Source organism: Hyla sarda, chromosome 4, assembly GCF_029499605.1.
Source record: "Hyla sarda isolate aHylSar1 chromosome 4, aHylSar1.hap1, whole genome shotgun sequence".
In the NCBI taxonomy this organism is placed as follows: Eukaryota; Metazoa; Chordata; class Amphibia; order Anura; family Hylidae; genus Hyla; species Hyla sarda.
The window spans coordinates 166,091,221-166,112,274 of record NC_079192.1 but is presented as its reverse complement, the minus strand read 5'-3'; positions in this window follow the sequence as shown (position 1 = coordinate 166,112,274).

Sequence of the window (21,054 nt, the reverse complement as noted above, 5' to 3'; positions counted from 1 at the left end):
GCTTCCTCGGTGAGTGACGCCACACACCTGCCCTGAATCCCTATGATACTTAAGCTGTTTGTTTACATACTTTACTGTTTTTATATTTTATACCATTCTCTGTTTTACCTATGTATAAGATCTGCATAGAAATGTTTTTAATATCACTCACTTGTATCTGGATGACTATTGTACATCCCCTAATATCTTTTTGATGCACTGTATGCACTGGCACTTTATGAATGTTTACATTTTTATAATTGTTTGTAATTATGATTGATTTATTTCACCCTCTATATATACTTTGCTGTGATCACTGTTATTTAGCTTGAGAATGGTGTTGTGAGAACACCGAAACGTCGCTGCTGTTTGCTTTTGGAATAAAGCCACTTTTTTGATCTTTTTCACTACTATTGAGTGCTGCGGTCATCCTTTATGTTTTATATATATATATATATATATATATATATATATATATATATATTAGGGATCGACCGATATCAATTTTTTAGGGCCGATACCGATGATCTGTGGAGGTTAAGGCCGATAGCCGATAATTTATACCGATATTCCGGTATAAGTTATCGGCTATCTATCCCCCTACCCACCTGCCTGTCCTGGGGTCCTCCTGAGTTCTACCACCACCGCTGACCCCCCACCTATCCTCTGCCAGAGACCACCGCGCCCCGCTTCTCTCCCCCAGCCGATTCTTAGTCCAACCACCGCCGCTGCCCCAGAGCCTCCTCCATCCCCGTTTTTATAATTACCTGTGCCGGGGGACCGGGGTCCGCGCTACTTCTTGCTCCGGCTATCCTGTAGGAGCCAGAAGTAGCACCGACCCCGGGCCCGGAACAGGTAATTATAAAACCGGGGATGGGGGAGGCAATGTGGCAGCGGTGGCGGCAGTCTCTGGCCGGGGCGGTGCGGAGGGGGGGTGCGGTGGGGAGGTTGTGGTGCGGTGGGGGGTGCGCTGCGGTGCGGTGGGGCTGGTGCGGTGGGCGGGGCATTATCGGATTATCGGCAAGGTAATTGCCGATACCGATAACGTCCAAAATCGTGAATATCGGCCGATAATATTGGCCAAACCGATAATCGGTCGATCCCTAATATATACCGATACCGATAATCTGTGGAGGTTAAGGCCGATAGCCGATAACTTATACCGATATTCCGGTATAAGTTATCGGCTATCTATCCCCCTACCCACCTGCCTGTCCTGGGGTCCTCCTGAGTCCTACCACCACCGCTGACCCCCCCCCCCACCTATCCTCTGCCAGAGACCACTGGCGCCCGCTTCTCTCCCCCAGCCGGTTCTTAGTCCAACCACCGCCGCTGCCCCAGAGCCTCCTCCATCCCCGTTTTTATAATTACCTGTGCCGGGGGCCCGGGGTCCGCGCTACTTCTGGCTCCGGCGATCCTGTAGGAACCAGAAGTAGCACCGACCCCGGGCCCGGAACAGGTAATTATAAAACCGGGGATGGGGGAGGCAATGTGGCAGCGGTGGCGGCAGTCTCTGGCCGGGGCGGTGCGGAGGGGGGGTGCGGTGGGGAGGTTGTGGTGCGGTGGGGGGTGCAGTGGGGGGTGCAATGCGGTGCGGTGGGCGGAGCATTATTGGATTATCGGCAAGGTAATTGCCGATACCGATAACGTCCAAAATCATGAATATCGGCCGATAATATTGGCCAAACCCATAATCTGTCGATCACTAATATATATATATATATATATATATATATATACACTGCTCAAAAAAATAAAGGGAGCACTTAAACAACACAATGTAACTCCAAGTCAATCACACTTCTGTGAAATCACACTTTCCACTCAGGAAGCAACACTGATTGACAATCAATTTCACATGCTGTTGTGCAAGTGGAGCAGACAACAGGCGGAAATTATAGGCAATTGGCAAGACACCCCCAATAAAGGAGTGGTTCTGCAGGTGGTGACCACAGACCACTTTTCAGTTCCTATGCTATCTGGCTGATGTTTTGGTCACTTTTGAATGCTGGTGGTGCTTTCACTCTAGTGGTAGCATGAGACGGAGTCTGCAACCCACACAAGTGGCTCAGGTAGTGCATGTCATCCAGGATGGCACATCAATGCGAGCTGTGGCAAGAAGGTTTACTGTGTCTGTCAGCGTAATGTCCAAAGCATGGAGAAGCTAGCAGGAGATAGGCCAGTACATTAGGAGACGTGGAGGAAGCCGTAGCAGGGCAACAAGCCAGGAGCAGGACCCCTACCTCTGCCTTTGTGCAAGGAGGAGCCTGCCAGAGCCCTGCATAATGACCTCCAGCAGGCCACAAATGTGCATGTGTCCACTCAAACAGTCAGAAACAGACTCCATGAGGCTGGTATGAGGGCCCGACGTCCACAGGTGGGGGTTGTGCTTACAGCCCAACACCGTGCAGGACGTTTGGCATTTGCCAGACAACACCAAGATTGGCAAATTCACCACTGGCACCCTATGCTCTTCACAGATGAAAGCAGGTTCACATTGACAGACGTTCACATTGACAGACGTGATAGAGTCTGGAGATGCCTTGCAGAACGTTCTGCTGCCTGCAACATCCTCCAGCATGACTGGTTTGGCGGTGGGTCAGTAATGGTGTGGGGTGGCATTTCTTTGGGGGGCCGCACAGACCTCCATGTGCTTCCCAGAGGCAGCCTGACTGCCATTAGGTACCGAGAAGAGATCCTCAGAGCCCTTGTGAGACCATATGCTGGTGAAGTTGGCCCTGGGATCCTCCTAATGCAAGACAATGCTAGACCTCATGTGGCTGGAGTGCGTCCGCTGTTCCTGCAAGAGGAAGGCATTGATGCTATGGACTGGCCCGCCCGTTCCCCAGACCTGAATCTGATTGAGCACATCTGGGACATCATGTCCCGCTCCATCCAACGCCATGTTGCACCACAGACTGTCCAGGAGTTGGCAGATACTTTAGTCCAGGTCTGGGAGGATATCCCTCCTCATTGGGAGCATGCCCAGGCGTTGTAGGGAGGTCATACGGGAAGGTGGAGGCCACACATACTACTGAAACTCATTTTGACTTGTTTTAAGGACATTACATCAAAGTTGGATCAGCCTGTAGTGTGGTTTTCTACTTTGATTTTGAGTGTGACTCCATATCCAGACCTCCATGGGTTACATAGTTACATAGTTAGTATGGTTGAAAAAAGACATACGTCCATCAAGTCCAACCAGGGTTGATAAATTTGATTTCCACACGTGTGCCGGAGCTCTAAAATTTAAAGGGTCAGGACTCCCATAATTATGTCTTACACCTGTCCCCACTCTATACGTTCCTGCACCTCCCCCTCTTCCCTGCCGGATCTTCAGTGCCCCATAGCCTGAGATTAAACATTCCCAAGTCTGTTGTTTGCCCGTGTATTTGACTCTTCCACTACGTTTCTTGATTACTCCACCTTTCCGCCTGTCTTGACCTTCTGCTAAGTCCGACTATGCCTCTGCCTCCTCCTATTGTACCTCGCTTCGCCCAGCTACCTGTGTGGTTGTGTCATATCTGGGTTAGCGACCTGGGTGCCGCCTGCCGCACAAGCCCATCCTGCCTAACATCGGGCTCTGGTGAAGACCAGCACCTTAGACTCCACGCCCCGATACGGCCCAAGTCATCGGCCTCACAGGTTAGTGGATCCACATCCTGCATCATTACAGCAAGATCCGGCCATGGCTCCCACTGGGGTACCTCTGCCCGAGAATCCGGATCTCACTTCTGTTGTGGCTCTCGCAGCAGTTGGCTCAGCAGGCGCAACAGTTAAGTCAATTGTCTGCCATGATGCAGCAGTTGCTTTCAGTCCAGCAACAACTGAAGCAACCACAGCCTCCTTCTGCTCCGGTGATGCCTCCCACTGCTGCAGTCACCACATGGTCCAAACTCTGTCTGTCCCTAACTGAGAAGTACAAGAGGGATCATAAGTCTTGCTGTGGTTTTGTGACACAGAGCTCCATGCCCATTGAGCTAATGGCAGAACAGTTCCCTACGGAACGAGCAAAGGGGGCCTTTGTCATCAGACTCTTAACTGGAAAGGCTCTGGCCTGGGCAACCCCTTATGGGATCGCAATGATCCACTCACAGCTAGTCTCCTGGCATTCTTTGCAGAATTCCGAGGTGTCTTTGAAGAACCTGCACGAACTTCTTCCGCTGAGATGGCCTTGCTGAGTCTTTCTCAGGGAAACTCCTCTGTGGGCGAGTATGCCATCCGTTTTTGTACCCTGGCATCGGAGCTATCGTGGAATAATGAAGCTCTTTGCGCCACTTTCAAAAAAGGACTTTCTGGACATATGTTCTTGCTGCCTTGGAATTGATATCCTCTCTGAGTGACCTCATTCACCTGAGCTATTCGTTTCTTTGAACGTCGTGAGGAACAACAACAGGAAAGGGAATCTGCACGACCTCTGCACTTTCCTCGTCTGGCAACAGTCTTCTAGCAACCACCGCAATCTTCTACGTTGCCTCCCGCAGTGGAGGCTATGCAAGTGGATTGATCTCGCCTGACTCTTCAGGAAAGAACTCGCCGATGAGCTGAGAATCTTTGGCTGTACTGCGCCAGTGCGGATCATTTCCTCAGAGACTGTCCTGTACGTCCTCAGTCACAGGGAAACGCTCGCACCTAGGCTTTGTGGGAGAAGCTTCCCTAGGTGTGAATACTTGCTCTCCATGCTTGAATTTGATGGTCCAGCTTTCTCTTCCCTCCAAGGAGAGTATTTCCATTCTTGCCTTCCTGAACTCAGGTTCTGCGGGAAATTTTTATTAATGCTTCCTTGGTACAAAGGTATCATCTGCCATTGTCTCGCTTCCTGAAGCCTTTGTATATCTCTACAGTCAACTGAGAAAATCTTGACTGCACAGTGCAATTTCACACTGAACCGTTGTCTATGCAGGTCGGAGTCTTGCATCAGGAGAACTTGTCCTTTTATGTACTTCCTCATTGTACATCCGTTCTTCTGCTTGGCCTTCCCTGGCTACAACTCCATGCTCCGCAGCTAGATTGGAAAACTGGAGAAGTACTCCATTGGGGACCTTACTGCAACAACAACTGTATTCAAACACTTCCATCTAAATTAGTGTCTCCTTCTACTCCTCTGCCCGGTTTACTATAGTTTCTTCTGGATTTTGCTGACGCCTTCAGTAAGAAGAAAGTTGAAGTCCTATCACCTCATCGTCCCTACGACTGCCCTATAGACTTGTTGCCTGGGACCACACCTCCCCTGGGCAGAATTTACCCTTTGTCCATTCCTGAAACTCAGGCCATGATGATGTACATTCAAGAGAATCTACAAAAGGGCTATATGAGGAAATCTTCCTCCCCTACCGGCGCCGGATTTTTCTTTGTGGAAAAGAAAGACGGTTTTCTGCGACCCTGCATTGATTATCGCAGCTTGAATAAAATTACGGTCAAGAACCGCAATCCTCTTCCGTTAATCTCAGAATTGTTTGATCATCTACGTGGAGCAAGGATTTTCTCCAAACTTGACCTACGAGGAGCCTATAACTTGATTTGCATGCGGGAGGGTGACGAATGGAAGACTGTGTTTAACACTCGTGATGGACATTTTGAGTACCTTGTGATGCCGTTCGGACTCTGTAGTGCTCTAGCAGTCTTCCAGGAGTTCGTTAATTATATTTTTATACTCCTGTGTCGTGGTCTATTTAGACGATATTCTCATCTACTCGCCCAATGTTCAGACTCATCATTCACACATCCGCCAGGTTTTACAACGCCTCCATGACAACCATCTCTATTCCAAACTAGAGAAGTGTATTTTTGAAAAAAACCCTTCCATTTCTGGGTTATATCATTACCAGTCAAGGTCTTCAAATGGACCCTAACAAGTTGTCCGCTGTATTGGACTGACCTTGATCTTCCGACTTAAAAGCAATCCAGCGCTTCCTTGGTTTTGCCAACTACTATCGGCAATTTATTCCTCATTACTCCACCTTGGTAGCGCCCATTGTGTCTCTTACGAAGAAGACTTTTAATCCCAAGGTCTGGACTCCAGAGACAGAAGAGGCCTTCCAACAGTTAAAGTCCGCCTTTGCTACAGCTCCGGTTTTGTCTAGACCCGACCCAAGCAAACCATTTCTTTTGAAGGTGGATGCTTCTTCTTCGGTGCTGGTGCGGTGTTAACGCAAAAGTCTTCTAAAGGAAAAATTGTAACCTGCTAATTTTTCTCAAATACCTTCTCTCCTGTGGAGAAAAACTACACTATTGGAGATCGTGAACTCTTGGCAATAAAACTGGCTCTGGAAGAATGGCGTCATCTCTTGGAGGGCTCTGTACATCCGATCACTATATATTTTGATCATAAGAATCTGCTCTACCTACAGACAGCTCAGTGACTCAACCCATGGCAGGCCTGATGGTCTCTGTTCTTCTCCAGATTTGACTTCTACATTCACTTCCATCCAGCAGCAAAGAATCTACAAGCAGACGCCCTCTCAAGGTCTTCTGACGTTCATGATCGGGAAACTCTTCCTCAGCATATCATTCCTCCTGCGTGTCTCATCTCTGCAGCACCAGCAAGATTCCGGCACCTGCCTCCATGAAAGTCTTACGTATTTCCCCGTTTAAGACTCCAAGTCTTGAAGTGGGATCATTCCACTCTCTTGGCCGGTCATTTCAGAATTCGTAAGTCCTTGCAGCTCATCTCCAGACACTATTGGTGGCCGAGTTTTAAACAGGATGTCATTAATTTTGTCCGTTCCTGTTCTGTCTGTGCCCAAGACAAGATTCCTCGTTCTAAACCAGCAGGTCTTCTACAGCCTTTCCCGGTCTGGAGTTTCCCTGGACCAATATTGCTATAGACTTCATTACTGACCTTCCGTCTTCCAGCGGTATTACGGTCATCTGGGTGGTAGTAGACCGATTTTCTAAAATGGCCCATTTTGTGCCACTGCCTGGACTTCCTTCAGCTCAACAGCATGCTAAGCTTTTTCTTTGCCACATCTTCCACCTACATGGACTGCCTTCTCATATTGTATATGATTGTGGAGTCTAGTTCGTCTCAAAGTTCTGGCAGGTCTTAGGAGACTACCTTCGGCATTTCGTCTCTGCTCGTCAAAATGACTGGGTGGAATTGCTTCCTTGGGCAGAGTTCTAATACAGTCATAAGGATTCTGAATCCACAGGGACTTCACCTTTCTTTTTGGTTTAAGGACTTCATCCTCGTTCTCCTCTTCCTTTGTCTTCTTCCTCTGGAGTTCCTGCGGTTGATGAGCAAGTGCAGAATTTTACCACCATCTGGCAGATGACACGTTGCTCACTATTGCATGCCACATCCCGTATGAAGTCTCAAGTGGACAAGAAAAGGCATCCTCCTCTCAACTTCTCTCCTGGTGACAAAGTCTGGTTATCTTCCTAGTATATCCGCTTCAGGGTACCCAGCTGTAAACTGGGTCCTCGCTATCTGGGTCCCTATAGAATCAAGGAACGACTAAATCCTGTGGCCTATTCTCTCCATTTGCCTGGCTTTCTCCAGATCCAGAACTCTTTCCATGTCTCCCTTCTGAAACCTGTCATCCAGAACCATTTTTCTAAAAAAGTTTTCTCACCTACTCCTATCTCTGGAACCTCTGATGTTTATGTTGTGAAAAAGATTTTAGACTCCAAGTTTATCAGAGGAAAAGGTTTTTTCTCTATGGATTGGGAAGCATTCGGGCCGGAGGAAAGGTCTTGGGAGCCACAGGACAACATCTTGGACTGTGACCTTATCCAGAACTCCTTGTCCTCCAAAAAGAGGAGGAGACCTAAGGGGGGGGGGGGTACAGTCACGGTGAGCGCTCCCAGCCCGTCACTCACCTCCTCTTTCCCCTGCTGCCTCCACTCTGTTTCAGCTCCGGCCCGCGTCCCCTTCCCTGCAGGAGCTCTAAAATTTAAAGGGCCAGTACACCCATAATTATGTCCTGCAACTCCCATCATGCAGGATCAGCAAGATTGACGTGCAGTGCTCCATGCTAAGAGCAGAGAGGAGGTGGAGAGTGGGCGTGCAGCTGCGGGAGTCGGCTGGCCCATCTGACTGTGGCCCGGCATCAGAATGAAGTAAGAATTTTCTTTTGCAGACTGCGGCGAATGTGAGTAAAAGCACCCGCATTTACTGCACAATCTTCTCTATGCAATGGTAACTGCACCTCCGTACCTGTACGTTGGTGACAGTTGCGATTTAAAGGGGTATTCCAGGATTTTTTAAATTTGACTATGCTAAAGGGGCTGTAAAGTTAGTGTAGTTCATAATATAGTGTCTGTTCCTGTGTGTGATGGTTTTCTCACAATTCTTCTGTGATTGTCACCCCAATATTTATTTTTAACAGCATACAAAATGACTGTTGTCTTAGATTTTTTCCAGGTTGCAATGCGGCTGAGACCTGACTCACTAGTCAGTTGATGACAGGGAGCCTGTCTGCTTCAATGGGTGGAGCGATCGCTTGGTGGGAGAGAGATCAATCTGCAACTAATGCAACAGCTGTAGACACCCTGATTGAAAACCACAGGTCTTTTGAATGGATGCAGCTCATTTATGTTTCAATGGGTGGGGAGGCTGATGTGTGAGAGGGAGGAAAATGAAATTATGGGATTTGTAGGCAAAAGAAGAAAACTCAAACAGGAAATACCAGTTCACAAAAAGCTAGCCACAGTGTTATGGTAATCTCACAACATAGCCATTTAGCCCCATGACAAGCGCAGATCCTTCCTAAGCATGTCCATTACTACCTGCCAGGTACTTCCTAAAATCACCTTACGGTTGAAAACTCCTTTAAACTGGTGGTGCTGAGCTACAGCAGCAGCTTCTTCCTCTTCCTCCTCCCTGCTGGAAGCCAAGCCTGTACATCAATCTTGCAGGGCTAAGTGGAGGTTGGTAGGAGGCACACTGCTGCAGCTCAGTGCCACTAGTTTGGCTCTTTAGCTGCTAACAAGAAAGATACTTTTATAATTTTACAAACAATGATCAGAATAACTAAAGATATGGTTGACTTTATCCCCTAGTACCTATCTGATAGGATCTTCAGCTTTGTACCTGGTATGGAGCTGACAGATTCCCTTTGAAGAGGACCTGTGACAAAAAAAAAATTTGATATTATTATTAAATAGCTTACAGTGCCCCGATCACACATATTTTTGCGGTTATTTGATACACCCTCCCATCCCTGATATATGTGGGTTTATAGTTTGACAATTCAGAGAATTGTAAAATGGGTGTGAAATTAATTTTAGTTATGGGAGTGGCAGGTTATGGGCAGGACTATACAGTCAGTGAGTGTAAATATTTTACATTTCCCCTTAGGACTAATATTATTTCAAAAAGTATAACAATCTTTATTAGACAATAAAAAACAGTTTTAAAAAATTAGTAAAAGGCAGAGGATGACCTTACGCAGGAGACAACAGGTGCCAGTGGACCTGGTATGGGTAATGTAGGTATTCAGTCAAGAGCATACATAATATAAGGCTGGCGTAGCTGCATGCTTATAATATCGTAACAATAGATATAATATCTAACATACATTGAGGTAACATGGGGAGCAGCAATGCAATACAACAGACATAAATAAGAAATACCTAAAAAAGACTACCTGTCATATACCCAAAGGCCAGGAGCACCAACACCCCGGGTCCAGTTTTGGACTGCAGATTGGATGGCAAGGAAGCAGATAGTAAACCTCCAGCCATCTTCTCAGCTGATTGGAACCCTGCCATTTCATTGGGGTGGGTTCAATCTGCACCCTGACCTAACTGGCATACATTTTTACCAATTTTAGACACTGCAATCGTTGATGTCCAGCATTAGCTGTAGGTCCCGGTTGCTATCATCTCCTGAGCACGCTTCATACAGCGGGAGCAGAACTAGGGCATACATATTCATCCTGTGTCCTTAACCCCTTAAGGACTGAGCCCTTTTTCACCTTAAGGACTCGGCCATTTTATGCAATTCTGACCACTGTCACTTTAAACATTAATAACTCTGGAATGCTTTTAGTTATCATTCTGATTCCGAGATTGTTTTTTCGTGACATATTCTACTTTAACATAGTGGTAAAATTTTGTGGTAACTTGCATCCTTTCTTGGTGAAAAATCCCAAAATTTGATGAAAAATTTGAAAATTTTGCATTTTTCTAACTTTGAAGCTCTCTGCTTGTAAGGAAAATGGATATTCCAAATTATTTTTTTTAATTCACATATACAATATGTCTACTTTATGTTTGCATCATAAAATTGATTTTTTTTTTTTTTACTTTTGGAAGACACCAGAGGGCTTCAAAGTCCAGCAGCAATTTTCCAATTTTTCACAAAATTTTGAAACTCGCTTTTTTCAGGGACCAGTTCAGGTTTGAAGTGGATTTGAAGGGTTTTCATATTAGAAATACCTCATAAATTTCCCCATTATAAAAACTGCACCCCCCAAAGTATTCAAAATTACATTCAGTCAGCGTTTTAACCCTTTAGGTGTTTCACAGGAATAGAAGCAAAGTGAAGGAGAAAATTCACAATCTTCAATTTTTACACTCGCATGTTCTTGTAGACCCAATTTTTGAATTGTTGCAAGGGGTAAAAAGGAGAACATTTTTACTTGTATTTGAAACCCAATTTATCTTGAGTAAGCACATACCTCATATGTCTATGTTAATTGTTCGGCGGGCGCAGTAGAGGGCTCAGAAGGGAAGGAGCGACAAATGGTTTTTGGGGGGCATGTCACCTTTAGGAAGCCCCTATGGTGCCAGAACAGCAAAAAAAAAAAAACATGGCATACCATTTTGGAAACTAGACCCCTCGGGGAACATAACAAGGGGTAAAGTAAACCTTAATACCCCACAGGTGATTCACGACTTTTGCATATGTAAAAAAAATATATATATTTTTCCCTAAAATGCTTGGTGTCCCAAAAGTTTTACATTTTTAAAAAGGGTAATAGCAGAAAACACCCCAAAAAATTTGAAGCCCAATTTCTCCCGATTCAGAAAACACCCCATATGGGGGTGAAAAGTGCTCTGCTGGCGCACTACAGGTCTCAGAAGAGGAGGAGTCACATTTGGCTTTTTTGACGGAAATTTTGCTCTGGGGGCATGCCCCATTTAGGAAGCCCCTATGGTGCCAGGACAGCAAAAAAAAAACCACATGGCATACCATTTTGGAAACTAGACCCCTTGGGGAACGTAACAAGGGGTAAAGTGAACCTTAATATCCCACAGGGGTTTCGCAACTTTTGCATATGTAAAAAAAAAATAATAATTTTTACCTAAAATGCTTCTTTTCCCAAAAATTTTACATTTTTAAAAAGGGCAAAAGCAGAAAATACCCCCCAAAATTTATAACACAATTTCTCCCGAGTACGGCGATACCCCATATGTCACCCTAAACTGTTGCCTTGAAATAAGACAGGGCTCCAAAGTGAGAGCGCCATGCGCATTTGAGGCCTAAATTAGGAATTGCATAGGGGTGGACATAGGGGTATTCTACGCCAGTGATTCCTAAGCAGGGGGCCTCCAGCTGTTGTAAAACTACCAGCATGCCTGAACAGTCAGTGGCTGTCTAATAATACTGGGAGTAGTTGTTTTGCAACAGCTGGCGTACCAGATGTTTTTCATTTTTATTGGGGAGGGGAGGGGGGCTGTGTAGGCGTATGTGTATATGTAGTGTTTTTTACTTTTTATTTTATTTTTTGTTAGTGTAGTGTAGTGTTTTTAGGGTACAGTCGCACAGGCTGGGGTTCACAGTAGTTTCTCGCTGGCAGTTTGAGCTGCGGCAGAAAATTTGCCGCAGCTCAAACTTGCAGCCGGATACTTACTGTAAACCTCTGCCCATGTGAGTGTACCCTGTACGTTCACATTGGGGGGGGGGGGAATACCTCCAGCTGTTGCAAAACTACAACTCCCAGCATGTACGGTCTATCAGTGCATGCTGGGAGTTGTAGTTTTGCAACAGCTGGAGGCACACTGGTTGTGAAACACCGAGTTTGGTAACAAACTCAGTGTTTTGCAACCAGTGTGCCTTCAGCTGTTGCAAAAGCTACAACCCCCAGCATGTACGGACAGCGGAAGGGCATGCTGGGTCTTGTAGTTATGCAACAGCTGGAGGCATACTACTTTGGCTGGGGATGCTGGGGATTGTAGTTATGCAACAGCTGGAGACACACTGGTTTGCTACTTAACTCAGTGTGCCTTCAGCTGTTGCAAAGCTACAACTCTCAGCAGTCACCGACAGCCAACGGGCATGCTGGGAGTTGTAGTTATGCAACCAGCAGTTGCACCACTACAACTCCCAGCATGCACTTTAGCTGTTTGTGCAAGCTGGGAGTTGTAGTTACACAACAGCTGAAGTTATATTTTTCCATAGAAAAAATGTGCCTCCAGCTGTTGCAAAACTATAAGTCCCAGCATGCCCATAAGGGCATGCTGGGAGTTGTGGTGGTCTGCCTCCTGCTGTTGCATAACTACAGCTCCCAGCATGCCCTTTTTGCATGCTGGGAGCTGTTGCTAAGCTGTTGTCACTCACCTCCAACGATCCACGGTGCACCAGGTCAGTCCCTCGTCGTCGCCGCCGCTGCTGCTCCTGGGGCCCCGATCCCAACATTGACGCCGGTGATCGGGGTCCCCAGCTCCCGGGGTGCACGTCCCGCACCCGCTCACGTCCTCCAGAAGAGGGGCGGAGCGGGTTGCGGGAGTGACACCCGCAACAGGCGCCCTGATTGGTCGGCCGGGAAACCGGCCGACGAATCAGGGCGATCGTGAGGTGGCACCAGTGCCACCTCACCCCTGCTGGCTATGGCTGTTCGGGGCCGTCTCTGACGGCCCCGAACAGCCTGTAATTCCGAGTCACCGGGACACTGGAGACCCGATTGACCCGGAATCTGCCGCAGATCACTGGACTGAATTGTCCAGCGATCTGCGGCCATCGCCGACATGGGAGGTCATCATGACCCCCCTGGGCGATATGCCAAGATGCCTGCTGAACGATTTCAGCAGGCATCGGGCACCGGCTCCCCTCCGGCTTGCGGCGGGGGGCCGGGAATGGACAGGATGTACTGTGTCCTTAAGGGGTTAAATGGGCACTGTCACCAACTTTATTTTTTGATAGGTTGTAGTACTTATGTACTACAACATATCTCTAATATACTTGTATTATTTTTTTTTTTTCATTAAAAAGGTTTAAATTACATTTAAAAATTTTGGATTGGCAATCAGTCCTTTTTCAGTTAGGCTGCACTCGCTCCCTGCCTGTCAATCAGACAGGTGGGAGCGAGCACATTGGCTCCCCGGCCACTGGCTGGGAGGCCACTCCTCCCGCACATCGCCGCCGCCGCGTCGTTGCCGCCGCTGTCCCTGCACGCCCGCTGCCGGACTCTGCATCAACTGCAAGTGTAATGTGGGAAAGGGGTCTGCGGGGCGGTGGGGGGGTATTGGGGGTTGGGGGGGGGGGAGTGAACGAGCTAGTGCCGTAGCGGGGGTGGAAACGGGCTAGCATGTTTATACAGCTTAACCTTCTTACCCCTAACTGGCTACAAGAGTTATGGTTAGGCCTGATTTACATACTGTATGTATCAGTTTTTTGGAAAGCTGCATCTGCAGTTTTTGAGCCAAAGCCAGCAGTGGATCCAGCAAGTGGGAAAAGTATACCATAAGTTTACGCTTCATGTTTGCCACTCCTTTTAAATTCATTTCTGGCGTTTGTTCAAAAATGTGTGACATCAGTCTTACTTATGAGGCTGAGCTGTTCTCCTAAACTGTAGAAATGGTTGCAGTTTCTCTCTTCTTCTGCACGCCAGCATACTGGTGGAGGCCACACGATTGCAAAAAGAAATTGGAAGTATGGCACTCACCCAGGTTAGATGTAAATGAAAAAGCACTTTATTTTCATGTCCACATGCTGCATACAGAGTGGGGAGAAAAGAAGAAACATCACAGCGCTGTGGAGCTCATGGGGGATGGTCCTGTTTCGCGGTTGATCCCCTTGGTCACCAGTTATACTGGTGGAGGCCAGTATAAAAATTTTTGCCATTGGGAAAAAAGGAAAGTGGAAACCATTCTAGGCATAGTTTACCAATTCCCAACTATAAATTGCACTGACACGTCCCAAGTTCTCTATGTAGTTTGCCTTCATGAGATTACTTTATTTCCCCTAATACTAACTATAAAAAATAATTATTATCATTAATTATTTAATGCACCCACATCTTTCCAATATATTCAGAGCAGTCTTAGTGTAGAGATGGAGGTGTTAAGCACTTAGCTGCTGTCTCAGAAGCACCCCACGCTCCCACACACTGCAAACTCTCATACATTTGGGGCCTGACCTATCCAAATCTCTTAAAATCAGCACTGAGGAGTGCACGTGCCGCAGCTTTTCCCAAGGCCTTGCAATAAAATATTTACAGCGTGTTAGTGTGCTTTGGTGTCCTCATCCGAGAATGCTTATGAATATTTGAAAATTTGTTAAAACATTGGCATGGGGACTGCATTAGATAAGAAAGACTCAACTGGGTCCTGTGGTTTTCGTACTGCTTTCCTTTTCCTTTTATATTCAATAAAAATATATAGTTTCTTCCATGGGAATAAACTAATTTGAGGTTTGTTTCCGGGTTTTAGTTAATCTTTTTTGGCTCTTAATTCTAAAAAAAAGTAAATGGGGAATGCATGTTCTAACAAATAGTAATAGATTTTTATTTGTGGGAATTTTGACATTTTGTTGTTGCTCGGTGGCCTATTTAAATCCGGTAACTGTTTTGAGTAGGTGCATGTTATTTTTTTTAAATATTTCCTGCCTTTGTTATACAGTGTTCTTCAAGTGCCATTTATTGTCTGGATTCTGCCCATTGGACCATGTACTTGGTTGCCCTTGGTCTGCTGATTCTGTCAATAAGTGCAGTCCTGGCTTTTTTCATTGGACTATGTACCCATTAGCCCCTTGTCTGCTGATTTTGTATAGTAACATAGTTCATAAGGTCGAAAAAAGACCAGAGTCCATCATGTTCAACCTATAACCCTAATGAGTCCCTACTGAGTTGATATAGATCTAGAATCCATAACCTGTAATGTTATTATTCTCCAAAAATGCATCCAGGCACTTTTTTAATTCTTTTACAGAGTTCACCATGACCACCTCCTCTGGCAGAGAATTCCACAGTCTCGCTGCTCTTACAGTAAAGAACCCCTGTCTGTGCTGTTGTAGAAACCTTCTTTCCTCTAGATGTAGAGGATGCCCACTTGTTATAGAGTCCTGGGTATAAATAGATCATGGGAGAGATCTCTGTACTGTCCCCTGATATATTTACACATAGTTTTTAGGTCGCCCCTAACCCTTCTTTTTTCTAAACTAAATAACCCTAATTCTGATAATCTTTCTGGGTACTGTAGTCCTCCCATTCCCCGTATTACTCTGGTCGCCCGTCTTTGGACCCTCTCCAGCTCCACTATATCTTTCTTGTACACTGGTGCCCAGTACTGTACACAGTATTCTATGTGTGGTCTGACTAGTGATTTGTACAGTGGTAGGATTATTTCCTTGTCGTGGGCATTTATGCCCCTTTTGATGCACCCCATGATTTTATTTGCCCGACACTGGTCACTACAGCTAAATTTACTATTAAGTCCCAAGTCCTTTTCCACGTCAGTCGTCCCAAGTGTTCTCCCATTTAATACATAATCCCAGGATGGATTTTTCTTCCCCATGTGCATTACCTTACATTTATCAGTGTTGAACCTCATCTGCCACTTCCCAGCCCAAACCTCCAACCTATCCAGATCCATTTGTAACAGTGCACTGTCCTTTATAGTGTTTACCCCTTTAGAGTTTAGTATCATCTGCAAAGATTGCTACTTTACTACTCAACCCCTCTACAAGATCAGTAATTAATATATTAAATAGAACAGGACCCAAGACTGACCCCTGTGGTACCCCACTAGTAACAGTCATCCAATCAGAATAAGTACCATTAATAACCACCCTCTGTTTCCTATCACTGAGCCAGTTACTTACCCACTTGCACACATTTTCCCCCAGTCCAAGCATTCTCCTTTTATGTACCAACCTTTTATGTGGCACCGTATCAAATGCTTTGGAAAAATCCAGATATACGACATCGAGTGATTGCCCCTGGTCCAGTCTGGAGCTCACCTCCTCATAAAAGCTGATCAGGTTAGTTTGACAGGACCAAATCCTCATAAAGCCATGCTGATATGGAGTCATACATTTATTTTTACCAGATACTCCAAAATAGCATCCCTTAGAAAACCCTAAAACAATTTAAATACAATCGAGGTTAAACTAACAGGCCTATAATTTCCGGGGTTAACTTTTGACCCCTTTTTAAATATTGGCACCAGATTTGACATGCGCCAGTCCTGGGGAACAGACCCCGTTACTATAGAGTCCCTGAATATAAAAATAAAGGGGTCTGTCCATTACATTCCTTTAGAACACGGCGTGAATGCCATCTGGATCTGGCGATTTGTCTATTTAGATTTTTTGTAAACAGCACTGTACTTCTACCTGGGTTAGGCAGGTGACCTCTACCTGGGAATTTACCTTATCTCGCTGTATTTCACCTGGCAATTCAATTTCCTCGGTGAATACAGTGCAGAAGAATTTGTTTAATATATTTGCTTTTTCCTGATCCCCATTTATAGTTTCTTCCTCATCATTTTTTAAAGGGCCAACACTTTCATTTTTAACCTTTTTGCTATTTATATAGTTAAAAAACATTTTGGGGTTAGTTTTACTCTCTTTGGCAATTAGTCTTTCTGTTTCTATTTATGCGTCTTTTATCTGTTTTTTTTTTACATAATTTACATTTTTCTCTATAACTTTTTAATGCTTCTTCACTGCCATCATTTTTTAGTATTTTAAATGCTTTATGTTTGTCGTTTATTGCCCCCTTAACATTTTTATTCATCCATATTGGTTTTCTTTTATTTCTCACACTTTTATTCCCATAAGGTATATACATCTTACATTGAGAATTTAAGATATTTTTAAAAGTCTCCCATTTAGTGTCAGTATTCTTGTTTTTGAGGACATTATCCCAATTTATATTGTTAAGGGCTTCTCGGAGTTGATCAAACTAATCTCCCGCTGCCTTTCTGGTGTGGCTCGTGGTACAGGTAATATTTCAGAAAATATCACCTTGGAGGTCCTTGCCTTAAAGGGGTATTCCAGGAAAAAACTTTTTTTTATATATCAACTGGCTCCACAAAGTTAAACAGATTTGTAAATTACTTCTATTAAAAAATCTTAATCCTTTCAGTACTTATGAGCTTCTGAAGTTAAGGTTGTTCTTTTCTGTCTAAATCCTCTCTGATGACACCTGTCCCGGGAAACGCCCAGTTTAGAAGCAAATCCCCATAGCAAACCTCTTCTAAACTGGGTGTTTCCCGAGACAGGTGTCATCAGAGAGGATTTAGACAGAAAAGAACAACCTTAACTTCAGAAGCTCATAAGTACTGAAAGGATTAAAACATTTTAATAGAAGTAATTTACAAATCTGTTAAACTTTCTGGAGCCAGTTGATATATATAAAAAAGTTTTTCCCTGGAATACCCCTTTAAGCTTGCGGGCTAAGTTCCTGAAATCATTTTTAAGGACACTCCACCTACCACACACCCACACTACCAGTACCTGTCTGGCCTACCCTGCACTCCTCCCTCCCTTCTTACTGGAGCAGACACCCCCCTGGCGGTCAGAGGCAGAGTCCTGCTGCTGTACTTCTAGCTCTGAAATGGCATCCCCGTCATCTGCCAACCGGGAAAACTTGTTGGGGTGTGCCAGGTCAGGACTAGCCTCCCTGACACTTTTCCCTCTACCCTATTTTCTAACTGTAACCCAGCTAGCTGCCTGACTGTCCTGCACCTCCATCCCACTATGCTCCCTCACCTCTACCCCAGAGAGTATCAGGCGACTCCACTCCAAGTAGTCAATGTGCCTTAGTGTTGCCAGTTGCTCCTCTAGATCCAGGATTTGGGCTTCTGAATGAACAACTCACACACATCTCACACAACGATATGCACCCTCAAACTGCTGTTCAAGGATTGCATACATTGAACAGGATGTACACCGGACTGCATTTTCCAACATGGAGGCCATACCAGTTATGGGGATTTCACAAATTAACAGCCAAAAACAGACAGTAAATATTACAATTTAATTCTCTGTAGACCTTGTGAGTTAAAGTCTCTACAGTATAAGCAAAGTAACACTCACAGCGATCTCAAACTCCTGCTTTCAAACTCTCGGTTTTTCTAACTCTCTTACAAATTCCTCTCTTTCCAAAGCCCACTCACAGACAGAACACGCTCAGACAGAGTCCCAATCTAAGCTTTATACACCTGTGTGTGACTAATCTACCCCTCCCCCTAGTGGAGAAAAAAATATCCCTCTATGTGCAACTTTAAGTACTCACACAATTCACTCCAGCTTCACAATTCACTCCGCACAGCAGATATCTCTGGTTTTCTAACTCTCTTACAAATTCCTCTCTTTCCAAAGCCCACTCACAGACAGAGCACACAATGAGCCTACAAACTCTGTAATTTTTTTTAAAAACACACATCTCACACAACAATATGCACCCTCTAACTACTGTTTGTTACGCTCTGCGCTCCGGCCACAAGCAACGGCTGTGAGTGCAGAGTCCCTGTGTCCCCGTCTGTCGGTGGGGTCGGGATTCGCATTTGGCCCGTCACTTACCATGTTCCCCTGCCGCCTCCTCTCCTGTGTCTCAGCTCCGGCGCGCATATCCTCGTATCCTAGGGCGCGCGCACAGGAGCTCTGAAATTTAAAGGGCCAGTACACCCATAATTACTGTTTGCATCTGCCACTACATTATAAAGTCCCTGCACCTCCCACACTTCCCTACCTGATCTCCAGTGCCCTTAGCCTGAGATTAAGCGACCCTTATAGCCTGTTAGCCTTACCCGTGTTTCCAGACCTTCTGCTACGTTATTATACTCTGAACCTTTGCCGCTTGCCTTGACCTTCTGCTACGTTTGACTACGCTACTGCCTTGACCTTCGGTACCTCGCCTTACCCAGCTACCTGTGTGGTCGAGCCGTGTCGGGGGTAGCGCCCTGGGTGTCACCTGCCGCAGTAAGCCCATCCTGCCTTGGGGCGGGCTCTGGTGCCGACCAGCAGCACCTTAGACTCTGCTCCCCGATACAGTCTGAGTTATCAGCCACACAGGTTTGAGGATCTACATCCAGCTACGTTACAGCATGATCCAGCCATGGATCCCACTGGGGTTCCTCTGCCTGATAGTCCGGATCTCGCTTCCATTGTGGCGTTCCAGTCACAACAGTTGGCCCAGCAGGTACAGCAGCTGAGCCAGTTATCCACCATGATGCAGTAGTTGCTAACTGCACAGCAACAACCACAACCTCCTCCTGCTCCGGTGGTGCCTGCAGCTCCTGCAGTCCTCTACAGATCAAGACTCCATCTGTCTCTTCCCGAGAAATAGGAGGGGGATCCGAAGTCCTGGCGTGGTTTCGTTACTCAGTGCTTCATGCACATTGAACTAATGGCGGATCAGTTCCCTATGGAATGAGCAAAAGTGGCCTTCATCCTCAGTCTTCTAACTGGAAGGGCTTTGGCCTGGCCAACTCAGCTTTGGGATCACAGTGAGGCCCTCACAACCAATCTCCAAGCGTTTCTCACCAAATTTCGGGTTGTCTTCTAAGAACCTGCTCGAGCTTCCTCTGCTGAGACGGCATTGCTGAGTCTTACTCAGGACAATTCCTCTGCGGGCGAGTATGCCATTCGGTTTCGTACCCTGGCATCGGAGGTTTGGATAAAATTACAGTAAAGAACCGCTACCCACTTCTTTTAATCTCAGAGTTATTTGATCATCTGCGAGGAGCCAAGATTTTCTCCACACCAAGCCTTCGTGGGGCCTATAATCTGATTCGTATACGTGAAGTGGATGAATGGAAGACTGCGTTTAATATCTAGTGATGCCATTCGGACTCTGTAATGCTCCAGCAGTCTTCCAGCAATTCGTCAATGATATTTTCCGTGACCTCCTGTACTCCTGTGTCATTGTCTATTTGGATGATATACTCATTTACTCTCCCAATGTCCAGTCTCATCACTCTCACCTACGCCAAGTGTTACAGTGTCTTCGTGAAAATCATCTCTACGCTAAACTGGAGAAGTGTACTTTTGAAAAGACCTGCCTCCCTTTTCTGGGCTACATTGTTACCAGTCAAGGTCTTCACATTGATCCAAACAAGTTATTCGCAGTTCTGGACTGGCCACAACCTACTGGTCTGAAAGCCATTCAGCGGCTTTGCCAATTACTATCGGCAATTCATTCCTCACTACTCTACTCTGGTAGCCCCCATCGTTGCACTTACCAAGAAAACTGCTAATCCAAAAGACTGGATTCCTGAGGCTGAAGAAGTGTTCAAACAGTTAAAGTCTTCCTTCGCATCTGTTCCTGTTCTCTCTAGACCCGATCCTAACAGGTCATTTATCTTGGAAGTGGATGCTTCTTCAGTTGGAGCAAGTGCAGTGTTAACACAAAAGTCTACTAAGGGGAAAACTTTAACCTGCGGATTTTTCTCTAAAACCTTCTCCCCTGCGGAAAAAACTATACCATCGGAGATCGCGAGCTCTTGGCCATTAAGTTGGCATTGGAGGAATGGCATCACCACTTGGAGGGCTCTGTACATCCTGTTACTATTTATTCAGACCACAAAAACCTGCTCTATCTTCAGACTGCCCATCGACTCAACCCACGGCAGGCCCCGTGGTCTCTATTTTTCTCCAGATTCGACTTCTATATCTACTTCCGTTCTGCAGAAAAGAATTTACGAGCAGATGCCCTTTCCAGGTCTTCTGATGTGCATGACCATGAATCTCCTCCGCAGCATATTATTTCTCCTTAACGTCTCATCTCTGTAGCTCCTTCAAGTCTTCAGCATCTGCCTCCCGGAAAGACTTCCGTATCTCCCCGTATGAAGCTCTGAGTCTTGAAATGGGAACATTCTTCTCTTCTGGCTGGCCATCCCGGTATTTCATAAATCCCTACAGCTCATCTCCAGACAATACTGGGGGCCTACCTTAAAATGGGA